This window comes from Phaseolus vulgaris, chromosome 9 (genome assembly GCF_000499845.2).
Source record: "Phaseolus vulgaris cultivar G19833 chromosome 9, P. vulgaris v2.0, whole genome shotgun sequence".
Taxonomy (NCBI): domain Eukaryota; kingdom Viridiplantae; phylum Streptophyta; class Magnoliopsida; order Fabales; family Fabaceae; genus Phaseolus; species Phaseolus vulgaris.
In genome coordinates this window covers 37692209-37705104 of record NC_023751.2, presented here as the reverse complement: position 1 = coordinate 37705104, position 12896 = coordinate 37692209, and positions in this window count along the sequence as shown.

The following is a 12896-nucleotide window of genomic DNA, read 5'->3' as shown; positions in this document are numbered from 1 at the left end:
TTAATGACTAAAAAAAATTAATCATTATATAATTAAATTATATTCTATTTTATAAATTAAAAATTATTAATATTTAAAGTAGTTTTTAAATTTTTAAACTAGTTTTTAAATTGGTATTTAATAATTATCAAAGTTTTAGTTATTTATTATTTTAAATTTTAAAACTAATAACTAAAATTTTGGTAATTATTAGATGTTAATTAACTAATTGAATATTAATTTAAAAATCATTTTAGATACTAATAGTTTTTCTAATGCCTTTCTTTTTATAATTCTTCAGTTTTTTTACCACTCCTATCATATTATTTATTTATTTATTTTAGTTTTCGTTCTATTTCTATATCTTATCCACTTTTGCAAAAATAGTCATAATAATATAATTCTTGGCAAAAAAATAAAATGATGTAGACAAATATATATAATAGTCAAGTGATGATAGTGCATGCACTTGGAAGAGTGGGACAAAGTAGATGATGAATATATCTAAATGCTTAGCATTTTCAACATAGTTTAAAGCTTTTCCTATCAACAACTTGGTATTAAGGGCCCACGTTAACAAAATACCAAAGAATTCAATTTCCTTAATAGTCTTCTACTTGATTGCATCTACGCATGGTGTTATATAAACCCAAGATAATAAGTATATGTGCCCTACAAAATACATTAAATATTTATATTAATAATTAACTAGCTTCTCACCGCAGCCATAAAAGCCAATTGCCTTTTCTAAATGATGATAGGGCTGCTGCACCTTCTGAATCAACTTCAAATATTAGCCTAACTTTTGTCATGTGCAATTTTTGAAGTGTTCAACATAATATAACACGAATTTAATATATAGTATATTCTATAATAGAATTAAGTGATTTATTTGAGCATATATCAGTTAATTTTACTATGAATAATATTTGGATAGCATTGGTTAAAGAGATTTGGAGATATAGGAACAATTGTTAGCTGACCTGGGGCAAGTCCGAGTGAAACAAGAGGCGATTTTACAGCAAAAAGCAAGATTCAGTTGGTTAAGTTAGGGGGATTTGAATACAAAATTTTATCATTCAAGCATTAAGTGGAGGAGGATGTTTAACGGGATTAATGGTCTCAAGGTCGGAGATCAGTGGTGCGAAGACCCAACCGAAGTAAAGGTTAGAGTGAAGGAATTTTTTGAGGGCAGATTTAGTGGGGGGGAAGTCCTCTGGTTAGATTGGATAATGTTCAGTTTAAGGTGATATCTAGGGAGGACAATGTAACGTTGGTTGGAAGTATTTCAGAAGAGGAAGTTAAGGAGGCAGTATGGAATTGTGACAGCTCCAAAAGTCCTGGACCGGATGGTTTTAATTTTGGCTTTATAAAATTCTGTTGGGATTTTTTAAAAGAAGATGTTGTGAGTGCGGTACAAAGGTTTGCAGAGGGTGGAAGTTGGCCGAAAGGTTCTAACGCCTCATTTATTACCCTGGTTCCAAAGGTTGCAAATCCACAACAACTGAATGAGTTTAGACCGATCTCTTTGGTGGGTTGTGTGTATAAAATTATCTCTAAAATCCTTTCTTCAAGGTTAAAAAGGGTACTAAACAAAGTTATTGATCCCAGACAGTCTGCTTTCTCTTGGAAGGAAGAGGTTTGTTGGACAGTGTGTTAGTGGCTAACGAGACACTGGAGGAGGTAAAAAGGAAAAAGAAAGAATGTGTGGTGTTTAAGGTGGACTATGAAAAGGCATACGACTCAGTTAGTTGGGAGTTTATTTACTACATGATGGGAAGATTGGGTTTTTGTGGTAAGTGGATTGATTGGATAAAAAATTGTTTAGAATCATCCTCAATATCTGTGTTAGTAAATGGAAGCCCTACAACTGAGTTTAAACCTTTGAAGGGCCTAAGACAAGGGGATCCTTTAACACCGTTCCTTTTTCTAATTGCGGTTGAAGGTCTTGCAGGGGTAGTTAGGCAGGCGGAAGAAAAGAAGCTAGTAGAAGGTATTGAAGTCGGGGAAAAGCGAGTAAAAGTGTGCATGTTGCAATATGCAGACGACACTCTTTTCTTCTGTAAAGCCTCAATCCTAAATGTTCTGACACTAAAGGCTATTCTGAAATGCTTTGAACTTGCTTCTGGTCTTAAGGTTAACTATTCCAAGAGTAAGGTTGGGGGAGTGGGTGTGAATATAAATCAGACGATGACTTTCGCCTCAATTCTTAACTGTGACATTATGAAGGCACCTTTCAATTACTTGGGGGTGTTGGTAGGTGGGAATCATAAGAGGTGTGTCTTTTAGGAAGGTGTGATCACTAAGTTACGGAATAGGCTGAGTGCGTGGAAAGGGAAAACCCTCTCTTTGGCAGGCAGAGTATGTCTTATCAAATCGGTGCTTACGTCCCTACCGCTTTTCTATGTCTCCATTTTTTATATGCCGGTAACTGTGATGAGGGAAGTGAAAAGGTTACAAAAAAACTTTTTGTGGGAATGGGGGTCAGAGAACCGGAAAATTGCTTGGGTGGCGTGGGATAAGATTTGTCAATCGAAAGATAATGGCGGATTAGGGGTCATTGACATAGAAAAGTTTAACTTGGCTCTTCTAGGGAAATGGATATGGAGACTTAAGTCTGAAGAGAGTGGGTTTTGGAAGGATATTATAGAGTCTAAGTATGGTGGGTGGAGGGGTTTAAGATCTCAAGATCAGTCTTGTAAGGATTCGATGTGGTGGAGGGACCTCAGGAAAGTTTGGCACTTAGAGGGGTGGGGATGTGATTTTGAAGATAGAGGTCGGTGGGAAGTAGGAGATGGGAAAGAAATCAGATTATGGGAGGATAAGTGGTTGGAAAACATCCCTCTAATGCATAAATTCCCTAGATTATATTTAATCTCCTTGGATACTGGTTGTACTTTGTCACAAGTTGGGAGTTGGAGTAATAATGGTTGGTCCTGGAAACTACGGTGGAGAAGAAATCTTTTTGTGTGGGAATCCAGTCTACTTGATCTTCTAATGCGAAAGTTGGATACCAAAAGGTTAACAAGAGAAGGTGGAGTTAAACCTGATAAATGGCTATGGAGGGATGTGGATCATACGGATTTCTCTGTGAAGGTAGCATATAAGTGCCTCATGGGGGAGGAGTCTGTAGTGGGGGAGGATCTGTTCGCGAATTTCTGGACTTTAAAGACCTTACCTTCGGCACATTTTTTGGCTTGGAGGGTGTTACGTAATGCTATTCCTACTAAGGACAATCTTTCGAGACGCGGTATACCTTTGATGTGCGATCGGTGCCCTCTGTGTGGTGTGGAAGAAGAGTCGGTAAGACATTTATTTTTTGAGTGTAAGATTTCTTGGAGAATTTGGGGTATGTGTCTCACGTGGTTGGGTTTCCCGTTGGTGCTACATTGTGATGCACAAATGCACTTTAGGATGTTCAAACCTCTTGGTCTGAACCACGCAGGTACCAAGTGTTGGGGGGGGTATTTGGGTAGGTTTTGTGAGTGAAATTTGGAATCACAGGAATAAGGTTGTGTTTGAGAATGGGCGGGTGGATCTAGTGGAGGTTTTTACCGTGGCACAAAGGAAGACTTGGTCTTGGGTCACAGTAAAAGAAAAATCGGTTGCGTTCTCTTACTCAGACTGGTGTTTGGATCCTATTTGTTGTATGAGGTATTTGAAAGTCTGATTTTTTGTCTTATTAACTAACGTTCTTTCCTAGTTTTGGTAGTTGTGGTGTGGTTTGCGCAGGTTCCTTCGGTAACTCCTATATGAATGGCTAGACTGAGGCTTGGAAAGCTTTAAGTGGTTGTGCAGGTTGTTTTGGTATTTCCTATCTGGCAGGGTCAGATTGATGATTCTGCTCTGTATTGCGGTTGTCTTGGACATTTTGTTTGGCAGGGCCGGACTGAGTTCTTTGCTTAGAACTGCGATTGGAAGCTGTTACGTTTTTCTTGCAAGCAATATCTGGTCTATGTACTATCCTCGAAGGATCGGTTTGTTGATGTTAGTTTTTGGATTTTTGGTACAGTTTGCCTGTTACAAAGATTTGGCTTAGTTGTTGGGTGATGTGTCTTTTATTATCGAGTTTGACCCTTGGTTATGGTAATTCAGCCTGATGGCAAAAACCTCTTGTATATCTTTGTTTGAGGGTGTGACCTTTTTTGTGGGTTGATGTAACTGTGTTTGTTGGGTTCTTATATTTTGTACTGGGATTGTGTATTGTTGGATCATTAGTTGGTAGGGTACTAGAATACTTGTATTTGGGGTTTTGTATAAGGGTTGGGACACCCCTGAAATGTCTCTTTTTATTTTATTTATTCTTTGCTGATAAAAAAAAAATATGAACAATTGTTTATTTAAAAATGGAGTTGTTGATCATATAGAAGTGTTTTCTTTCTTCATTCAGTTTTGAAGCCACTCTAACAGTGCTTTTCTGATTGTTAGTGGTTCCGATTAGCTTTAAGGCATATGCTAGAATTTTTTGCTGTTGTTAGTAGTCTTTAGGATGTTTTACTGCATTATTCAGCCGGTTTTGTGAGCCTTGTAGGTGCTATCTCGTGGTCAAGAATCAAAGGCTTCCGTTGTATGGAGTTCTTGACTGTTGTATACGGGTTGGAACATCCCTGGAGTGTTCTATTTTTAATATTATTTATTCTTTGCTTATCAAAAAAAATATTGAAGTGTTTTCTTTGACACAAGTTAAAGTTTGGTCTTGAATCGCTTCAAACAGCTTCTCATTCTTTGATTGGTATATAGAATCTTTAGTATGTATGTACTTGATTTAATATTCATTTAAAGGTTGATTCTTCATCTTTTGTTGGTATTTACGATAGTGTACAATTTCTTGGTATTTATGATAGTGTACAATTTTCTATTGATAGAATTTTGTCTCCTTATGTGATTTCTTAAAGTAGGGTTTTCTTAATTATGTGTGTTCTTAAAGTAGGGTTTTCTTATGTGTTTTCTTGAAGCAGGGTTGGCAAAATGAATTGAGTTTGCTAAGTTATCTTGTCCACCATCAATTTAATAAACTCGATTGATATTTTTATTTTGTTAACCCAGTTTTAACTCCCTAGCTACTCGCACCATATATGGCAAAGCTGGGTAAAGGCCTATTTGCAACCCTTTGTGGTACCAAAACTTTGTAAACACCACTATAGTGATTTCGACCATTGTGAAGATTATCACAGAAACTCACTATGGAAGCTCAAATTGCTTACCAAAAGTTTTTACACAATTGTAGCAACACACCACCTTCTCTATTCGCCTTATGAGTAAACACTATCACTCAAACCTAGCTAAATTCTGGTGGGAGGGGAGACAAAATTTACCTAGACTGGCGTATAAGCAAAGATGTAGGGAAAACGTATTACTACTAGAAAAATCATCAAATAGAAACCAATTTTAGAGACTAAAAATAATTAGTTGTTATATTAACTAAATTAGATATTATTTTAGAGACTAAAAAAATTATTGGTTTCTAAATTACTATTATTGATAAATAGTTTCTAAATTGGTATATAATTAGCTACCAATGTTTTAAATACCAATTATTTATATTCAAAATTTGGTAGCAAAAACTTTGGTGGCTAATTTGATACCAATTTTGAAACTATTTATCAATAATAGAAACTAATTTAGAAATCAACAATTTTGTTAGTCTCTAAAATAGTATCTAATTTAGTCAATATAGCAACTAATTTTTTGTCTCAAAAATTAGTTTCTATCTAATTTTTCCGGATGAGTACAATGAAAAGGCTTTATGCAAACTCTTTCAAAGATGGGGAAGGGTCTTAGATATTTTCATTTCCAGGAAATTAAACACCAGAAAACAACATTTCGGGTTTGTTAGGTTTCAAAGGGTGGGGGACACACATGTCTTGGAAAGAAAATTGGATTCAATATGGATAGGAACTTGGAAGATGAGGGTTAACATACCTAAATACTATAAGAACGAGTTTCCAAAGAACAAAAGGAATTCTAAACCAAAGACGAAGACTGTAGTAGATCGGAAAGTTTGGAGCAAGAAGATTCAACAACATTCTTTTGCACAGGTTGTTAAAAGTGGGAGCGAGAGTTTTTCCCAGGGAGCTTCAGAAGATGACATGTTTCACTTAGGGTCAAGGTGGAGTCTTCAGAGTGGTTGCAGAATTGTTTTGTTGGTAGAGTTTCCAAGGCAACTAATGTGCAGTCCATCAAGGAAAGCTTCCTTTTGGGACGGTTCAATTTCGTTAGAGTAAGATACCTTGGGGAAAAGTATGTGTTTTTGTCATGTGAAGATGAGAGCATAATTGTGAAATCTATATAAGAGAATAAAAAATGGTTTGACAGAGTCTTCGAATCAATCATCCCCTGGAACGATTCATTTGTGGTAGTTGACAAACTTGTGTGGGTTCGTTACAGAGGTCATCTGTTGGCACTTTGGATTAGCTAGTGTTTTGAGCGTATAGGGGCTCTAGTTGGTACATTGTTGAAGTCAACGAGGCAACTGTTACAAGAGAGGTCTTAGAGTATGCTAGATTGCGCACTAGAATTCCAGTGGGAAAGGCAAAATCTATGAGGATCAATGATACATTGTGTCAGGTGTCACTAAAAGAAGAGATATGTTTTTCAGGTCACAATAACTAGGGTGTCTTCATACGAATTGGGGAGCGCTCTCTGAAGACCTTCCAAAGGCTCGAATGGCGGATAGTGTCGGAGAAGAGCCCCTTGAATCTGAGTGTTCTGACTGCGAAGAAGGGAGGAGAGGAACAAACTATTCAGTTTCCTGCTGGGAGAGAGAAATTCTAAAGGTGGCGCATGCAATAACTATGGAGTTAATTCCTTTTTAGAAGTCAGAATGTCACTTGGAAATGAAGAAAGAGGGTAGCATCATTATTGGAGATGTGGAGGGGATTAAGTCTAACGGGCACATAGGTTTTAATCTGTCTAAAACAACTTTCAAATGGGCACTTGATGACCTAATTTGTGGTGGGTCACTTTTGGCCCATTTGCAAGTTGAAAGTTAGGTAGGGGAGTCTACTGGTTTGGGCCCATCTGACGTAGTAGAACAATTCGAGCACATTGCACTTGGAAAGCACCCATGCATGGATTGTGGACGTGACACTGCTAGTGGCGGCTATGAAAGTGAGGGTTCGCAACTGAAAGACGCTCAATTTTCCTACAACCCCGTAACAGTGGTGCCGACGAATAACATTGTAGTGAAGGTCTCCATTTATTAGTCTTTTAGGGACTAATTTAGAATTTAAAATATTAACAGTTAAAACTTTGGTAGCTAATTTAGATACCAATTTTTATTTTATAAATTTTTATTAATAACAAAAACCACTTTAAATACAATTATTTTTTAGTTTCTAAAATAATATCTAATTTAATGAATATAAGGACTACTTATTTTATATCTTTAAATTTAATTATTTTTTTATAGTAATTATTAAGACGACTTTACTTGATCAAAATCATTTAACTTTAACACAAATTTTTCATAATAAATAAAATCATCTCACATCCATACGATTTTTTCAACCTCATAACTTTTTCAAAAGCGATCATATTTAAGTAATAAAGAGGAAAAATTGCCCCTTTCATACAAATACCTTCCATTGCTACATGGATATATATCTTTCTTTTTGTTTATATATATCTTTTTAATTTGTTTATTAATTTCCTATCTTTTGTACATATCATTTAGAAAAGTCAACTGCATTTATGAGAAATTTAGTATTCTTCTATGCATTGAAATATAGTCTCACATATGTGGTACATGCCATAAACATTGAGATTAATATACTCAATTTATATTTTTTGATATTACATGTATTTCATTTTTTTAACTCTAGATGATATTTTAAATCTATATAATACTAGAAAAATATTATTATAAAAATTGATAAGTTCTGAAAAATTGTATAAAATAAGTGAATCACTTATTTATTTATTAGAAAAAAAAGTGAATCACTTATTAACATCACGACTCATTCAAGATGTGTAAAGGCAGTGTAATATGTGACAGTATTACTCCATCTTTACATTTTTTTGAAATACAAGAATTATTTTTTATAATTTTGGAACAGAAATTTTGTAAATGAAAAGTATTCTCAGAATAAGAATTTTGTAAGCAAAAAATATTTTCAGAATAAAAAATCTTTTTTTGAAATATCTTTTCTGAAACACATTTTTTAATTTCTAAAATATTGAAGTAACTTGGTAATAATATAAGAGTGCCCCTACAATCATTTTTAAAACTAGGATACAATTGAAATTATTAAGAAATACTCGATAAGATAATTAAGAATTTTTAAAATGATAAAATGTTAAAAAAATAAAAATTTAAGTATCCTTTTCTATCATGATTTTAATGTAATATTTATATATAGAAATCAATGTATATTCTTTATTTGAACTGTGGTATCTTTGGATGATGCCAAGGAAGGAACAATTCTAAATGAATGAGTACAAAGTTCTTGAACAACTCTACTTTCACAGAGCATGGGCCCACACGTTCTTGTTTAAGCCCAAGAAGCCACCAACTATAGGGGGGGCATACTCGTAATCTACTGCCACCTTTAGGTTTTTTCACCAAACAAATAATTTTTTTTTTCAAATTTATCAAAATGAATAGATTTTTAAAAATTATATAAATAAATAAATCATATTTAAGAAACACGACTTCTGATTAAAATAGAAATACATGATATTTGATTTTAATTTTTGTTTTTAGTGAAGTCATATTTTTAATGTACTACTTTTGTTTTTCTAAAAGAATATTTTATTATTTTAGAAGTCAAATTCTTAATACACGTCTTCTCTTTAATGAAAAGAATGGGTAGAGAGGAGAGATTGAGGAAGAGTATGTTATTTATTTTACAAAGTAGATATTAACAAATGTCGGCTGCACCCCTACATTTTTCTTTCTGTACCCCCATAATTTTGTAAATTCCGAAACTGACCTCACATTTTCGAGATCTGGGAGTGTGTTACGGATTCATCAATCCGGAAGTGAATCATGTTGCATTCTGGATGAGGGGGTGTTCTGGAAGCAAAGTTTGCATAAATTATTGATTTCCATATTGCTGAATCCGGAAGCCTAATGTCTATTACGGATTGGTGGATCCAGAATGATTTTTTTCAATTATGGATTTCTGAATCCGGAATGCATATTTTGAATTACGGATTGGCGGATCCAGAATGGTTTTTTCAATTATAGATGTTTTGCATTTTTTTATTTTGGATTAACACTATCATTCATGTACTACCAGAAGCATCAATCTGGGAGATTACCGGATGCGCCAATCCAAAAATTTACCAGAAGCGCCAATCCGAAAATTTACCGGATTTCATAATCCGGAATACAAAAAAAAAATATACAATTTATATAGGGACAGTTTTGTCTTTGCGCAACTTTGTGGGGGTGAAGGAAGAAATGTAGGGGTGCAAGAAGAAACTGCCACAAGTGCCTCAAACACCTTGGGCTCTATTTTCTTAAATTGTACCCCTTTGGGGGCTGCTTCTTCCTGCATACCTTCTTGTGCCACCCCCATAAATTTTTCTTATTCCAAAAATACCCTTTTCAATATTCCGGATTACATAATCCGGAAGTCTTTTTCTAGATTCAGAATTAGCTTCCGAATTATGTAATCCGGAAGTCTTTTGTGATTAGATTCCGGATTACATAATCTGGAAGTCTTTTCTATACATAAGATTAGCTTATGGATTATGTAATCCGAAAGTCTTTTTTTCATATGTGTTATTAGCTTCCGGATTACATAATCCAGAAGTCTTTTCTAAATATGAAATTGACTTCCGGATTATGTAATCCGGATTCCGGATTACATAATCCATAGGCTTATTTTTTAAATTCAAGGGGGTGAAAAAAAAAAGGATAAAATGGTATTTTCATATTTAGTATGGGGTGGCACAAGAAGGTATGGAGGTGTAGGAAGAAAGAGTCCCCTTTGGGTCTTTGGGGTTTGAGCCTTTGGGCTCTTCTCTCTACCTTTAGGCTTTTTCTTCTTGCACCCCATAACTTGTTACATCTCATACTTCTTAAAATATTAAAAATACATTTTATTTTATTAATTTTTTCATTTTAGAATAGATGGTCTACAAAAAAATCCAGATTATAGAATTCATAAGATATTTTCATATTAGAAATACCTTTCGAATTCTATAATCCAAAATGAGTTTGTTTAAAAAATATACATTCCGGATCATAAAATCTATAAGGTATTTTCAGATTACAGAATCTGGAAAGTATTTCTGGACTCAGGAATACCTTTTAGATTTTGTAATCTAGAATGTACTTTTTTCAAGAAAAAAAAATTATTCTGGATTGTATAATCTGGAAGAACCTTATGTATTATACAATCCATAAACCTTCTATATTATACAATCCATAAACATTCTAGATTATACAATCCAAGATGTGTAAATAGAAAAACATACATTTCCATATTTTAGAACCCGAAATGTATTTTTAAGGACAAAATGATCTTTTGCTTTACTTGTGGGGTGAGAGGAGCAAATGAAGGTGTAGGAAGAAACAAACCTACCTTTACCATAGGGATATTCTCCAAAAGTTCTACCAAGAAAGCCGAAGGAACAAGAACGAGTATTTTCTTCCCACTTTCATGACAAACTCATTTATAATCATATTAAGGAGTGAGAAAGAGACAATGCGGTCTTACCCTAGAACCGCATTTATAAATCAATTTAATTACAAAAATGCCACCGCGTTTTTTACAAATGCGTTTAAGCGCAAAGCCGCACTAAATAAAGGGTCGTTGTTTTCATATTTTGTACTAGTGTGGGTTGCGAAAATTAAACTACCCCATAACAAGATGAGAGTGTGGTTCGCCACCTACAACATCGTCGAAGTTGTCGTCTATGTTTATGACCTCAAATTTCATTATCCTTATTACGGTAAATGAAAGAAGAAGCAAAATTATGGCACTTGAAATATTCTCAGTATACATGTTAAATTTTGAATCTCACTTAACTTATGCTCATAAGCACACATACTTTAATTTTCTATTTTTCCTTTGTTCTTATTTTGAAGCACATATGTGCTTTATAAAAAATAAAATAAAAATTGTGCATTAAGAGCACGACTTATATAAAAAAATAAAATAATTTTTAAAATCTAAAAAGTGTATTAAGCATACGATTTTACTAAAAACAAAAATAAAGTAATAATAAAAATTTGTGTATTCAAAACACGACTTCTATTTCAATATAAAAGTCATTTTTTAAAAACACAACTTCTTATTTTGAAGTCTTGTGTTAAACACAACTTAACAATTTTATAAATTTTTTTAAAATTTATCCATTTTAATAATTTTGAAAATAAATTACCCAATTTAGTGAAAATTTGTCACCTTTATTAATTATACGCTTGTAATATTTTTTTAGACCTTCATTGTTCCCTTAAATGCATGGAGTAACATAACACTATTATGATGTTGATGTTACAATGGCCATATTTTTAGTGTCAATGAAAAAAAAACATGTGTATCTCAACCACCTAGAGTTAACTATGAAACCATGTACCAACACAAAGTAAGAAACGAACTCCTATGGCAATGAGTTATGTTGAGTAATTAGAATTTAGGAAAACGAAAGTACCTCTATCTTATTGTCTATGACAAAAAAAGACAACTAAAACACTAACAAGTTGTGTAAAATAGTTAAACAATGACTAAAAATGATGTGAATCACAAAAGAAGTGTCATATTATGTGACTTATGTCCTTTTGTATTTAGTGTATATACGACAACGCCTTCAATAGAAAGCGTTGTCGTCTTGGCATATGACGAAAATTCATACTGAAAAATAATTTTACATGTGTTATTTATACTGTTTTATTGTTCATTTTTTCACCATTTTTCTTCTCTTCTTGCTCTCTTGTTGGAATTGTGTTACTTCGTTTCTCTTTGCCTTGCATTGTGATTCCTTGGTGGGTTAAGTATTTTTGCATTGTGTCACATTATAAGGTCTTTTCAATTGATATATATGGGTTGTTTTCGTGTTGTGGTCTTGGTGGCGGTTCATGATGGAGTAGTGGTTCATGACTTTGTAGTGTTGGTTCGCGACTTCGAGTGGCGATTTGTGTGGTGCATGACTCGTAGTTCCTAATTCATCTTTATATTCATGTCGCATTATCAATGTAGTGATATTTTTGTGTTGTTAAGAATGATGAAAATATGAGTTTAGATGTTTTTCAACCTTTGTTTGACAATGATACATTGAAGTTAAATCTGATTATTTCGATATGTGAAATCTACAAAAAAAACAATCATAAAAATGAGAAATAATGATAAATGTGGTTATGTTTTGTTAGGGTTTTTTGGTAGCACATGTATGTAGGTTACATTAAATAAAAAAAACAAGTAAAATGATACTTTGACAAGTTTTTAGACATTATCTTATATTTTGTTTTGAATTTTGCAACTCAATGATAACTTGTGATTATTTAACTTTCTTTTTATGTCCATAATTTAGATGTTATGTTGTCAAAATTTCAGTAAAATTATAATGCATTGAGTGAATCTTAATGTCCCATTTGAGATTCGATTCAATACTAAGAAAGTATTATAAAATGTTCATATTTCTTTTATATAAAAACAATATAAGGTAGTACTAACAATAGTTGAATTGAATCTTGAATTGTTCAGTTGAACGATTTTATATGTTTTAATCACATTTTATATATTGCATAACTCTTGGTTGATTACATCTTGTTTTGATCCCATAATACATATTTGATTGTGGTAGATTTGATGTCACGACTTTCATGTTGTGCCACTTGACAGATTAATGCGAAATGATGTTGATTTTTTGTGAAATATAAGAAATGTTGATTAATGATTATGTATTAATTAACTATAGAAAATGAATCTTCTTGAATGGGTAGGAACACACATTGGTTAAAAAAG